This window comes from Pygoscelis adeliae, unplaced genomic scaffold (assembly GCF_000699105.1).
Source record: "Pygoscelis adeliae isolate BGI_AS28 unplaced genomic scaffold, ASM69910v1 Scaffold387, whole genome shotgun sequence".
In the NCBI taxonomy this organism is placed as follows: Eukaryota; Metazoa; Chordata; class Aves; order Sphenisciformes; family Spheniscidae; genus Pygoscelis; species Pygoscelis adeliae.
The window spans coordinates 754,975-758,368 of NW_008825115.1; positions in this window are offsets into that span (position 1 = coordinate 754,975).

Genomic DNA, 3,394 nt, shown 5'->3' on the forward strand with positions numbered 1-3,394 from the left:
CTAGTTACACAGGTACCTCAAGTGAAGATTTCATTTGCTTCCACTGAGAAGTGATGCTGGGAATGGCATCGTACCCCTTTGTTTCATTAGAAATAACCCTGTAGAGAGCTTTGGTATTGCTCATCTTAGGTTACTACTAACGGTTCTGACAAGGGATTTTGGTGTACAATTAACACCAGCTTGCACGTACTCAAGGAAATAGCCTCCAAGCACCTGTCCAAGAACTACCTGCCATTTGATTCTTAGTGAACGTGGCTTACATTCATCGTAGACACTTTGTATATTGTTTCTGAATTTTCTACAACATTTTCAAAGTAATAACATTACAGTATAAAAATGTTTATTAGTTTATTGCTTTTGAAGGTCATCTAGCGTATTGCCAACAGGCAAGTCCCAGACAGGTTCACTATTCAAGGAGCTGAATGCTGAGACGGCATTGAAAGAGGGTGCAGTAATTAATGAAGCTCTTGAATTTCAACTCTTCAGGAGAAAAAGAAAGAAATAATACAATTACGCTGCCTTCAGTTACCGGTAAGTGAAAATTCAGCATTTTTTTACAAAGACAAATCTTTGTCACTAGTTGCAAGCTGCTTGCTCTGACAGCTCTACTGAGCACTGCCTGGAGGACAACAAAAAAATCTACTTATTCGGTGCAATGATGTTTTCAAGTTGGGCCTGAAAAACAAATGAGACAGTAAGTCAAATTACATACAACCTAAAAAATAGACCCGCGTTGCTGTGAAGTGATAAATTGTCTGTTAAGCGAGGAGCTGAGGGATGCTGCAATACTTCAAGAGCAGCAGGCCAGCGTTTTTTTTCCCTAGCTATTCCATTCCTTACTACATGTTTTATAAATTAGCTTTTCATTCTTGGCATACGCACTTGTTGCATTCTGAGAAGAAAAGAGCTGGCCTTGGTTCCATACAATGAAAGACTCATTTTATAACGTAAAGCATTGAAGAGGAAATTAAATAAAAGCTGTTGAAACGGTGGTCTGAATTGTCTGATTTCAGGCTGGACTATGTTAGCTAAATTAAATATTTGGCGCTCTAGCATTTGGAACACAAACTCTGACTCTGGGACAAAAGTAGCTGGGAACAGCAAGTTTTTCAGTTCCTGAGACAACTTGATGCCCAATTAGTAGACTGATTGGAGAGCTATCCATGCTTAGGGAGCATGTAGTGCATGAAGCTTCCAGGACTCTTACATTGTCCTCCTCCTAGAGCTGCCATCAAAATAAACAACAGTGGTATCTACACAGCTGTTAGAATACTTGTACTTCAAGGAAGAAACATGGATTCGGTGGCAACACATATTTGATGTAACAGTTACTCCATTTTGTGCCCTAAAACACTTTGAGACGGCCGGAAGATGTTAATGGTTTAGAAAGGAGAAACTAGGAACAGTGCAGGTAAGGAAAGCAGCTCGGTGTAAAGGGAATGTTTTTAGCTGTAGCCAGAAACATTTAACGTTGTTTATGGTAACAGTTTTTGTTTACTCAAGAGATGTGGGATTTTTCCTTTTCAAAAGCAAAGCAATGAGCAGAAGCTCTGTTTTCACGAAAGCAGCATGCACAAAATTACTCCTGTAATTATGCAGTCCCTACTGCACAAGTACACAATTGTTCTTATTAGGTAATATTTAATGTTAAATGGTGTGTCTTGTTGTCAGGGGGTCAACTTTAATGGCCAACAGAAAAGAAACAAAACATCTTAATTTGCCTTCACTAGATTTTCTATTTTGTAGCTGAGAAGGGGCACTAACTATTATAACCTTACGATCAAGTTATGCAGAAATAGTTTGAAGCCTCTGCCTTTGGGGTTCAGCTGCATGCATCTGCTCTTCTCCAGCTGACTACAACAACTTACCATTTTCTGAACGAATTCTGATCTCTCCCTGGCAAACGTGTGTATGGCTAGAAGTCAGTTATCTGACCTGCTGTTTGCATCACCAGTTTTACTAGTAATGACCAGTTACTGACTGAGCAAGGAAGTAGAGAATGCAAAAGCACTACTTTCCCATTTCATTGAGAATTTAAAGAAAGTGGAACATTAATGCAAATCCATCATAAACGTAACAATTCTAAAACTATAAGGAGAAAACTACTTCTTTCCAATTACAAAATTAGAAGTTTCACCATTACTATTTGGAATTGCGGTTTTTTTACTAACCTTCAGCTGTTGATTCATTCGTTTCAGGAACTGAACCTCCTCAGTGTGTTTCTTCTCTTCTATCTGTCGCCTTTCATTTTCACGTTTTTCAATAGCTTCACATTTATCTTTCTGTTCACTCACTTGTCTTTCCAACTCCCGCTTTTCCTCTTCTAGCTCTGCAATCTTGGAAAAGAGAACAGATCTCTCAAGTTTTGTTTGTTAATAATCAATTTTCAGTTAAGATGGGACAAAGTTGTACGTTGTAGAGTCTTTAAAGCGTTCCAGATATAATAGCCGATAATTCCTGAAGTGCAATTAAGCCCTAGGAAAACAGTAAGACAAGTATTCTGATGATCTCTACTGCCATCCAGTGGAAATAGAAATAACTGATGTCATGTAAAATTTTGTATGTAATACCCTTATGCTGTATCATGTGCAGAAAACTACATTATGGGGTTAACAGCCCAACTTACTCTTTTTTCCATGTCAGATTTGTCTTGCTCAGCTTGTAGTGCCTTCCGCATGCCAAACGCAACACTGCTCTCGTACAAGGTCTGATAAGCAGCAATTGTCATTTGGATTTCATCCCTGACTCGAAGCAGCAACAGTCCCCGCTCTGCACAGTTAATTGTAGTTTCACGGATCAATTCATCTTTAAAGAAAGGGTACAACAATCTAGTTAGAGTAGCTACTGTACATTTATCTGGGAATGCTGGATACACACAGGGTCCAGAGCTTGTTTTCTTTTGCCTATTCTCTGCACCACAAACTAGAGATAGTCACAATTATTTTTTTTCTGTTACATTACAGCTATAGCATCAAGCGCTAGCAAATAAAAGCAGAGTGGTGGTACAGAACCTATGGTAACAACAGTGATACCGATCCACTAAAGCTGTAACAGCAAACACTTAAAAACTTGTAATGATTTTCTTGCAGTTACCAGGAAGCCTCCAGAAGAACTGTGCTCAAACCAGCGACAGTCTCTTGCATTTGGAAGACCAACACCACGTCATCGGAGTGTGTAAGAGTGCTTAACAGTTATACAGTGTTCTAAATAATTTTAAATTGGCTGTTGGGCTAAGTGCGACTAAGAATTTTAAGCTGCTTTGCATCTTTTACTATTCTGTATGTGTAAGCATAGCGTTACAACGTGTCTTTGGAGTGTCAGCTTTGTGAACAATGAGACACTGTAACGTGCTCTGTGTGAAAGCTGAGGGCTTAGGCGGGTGTTGGGGGTCGCG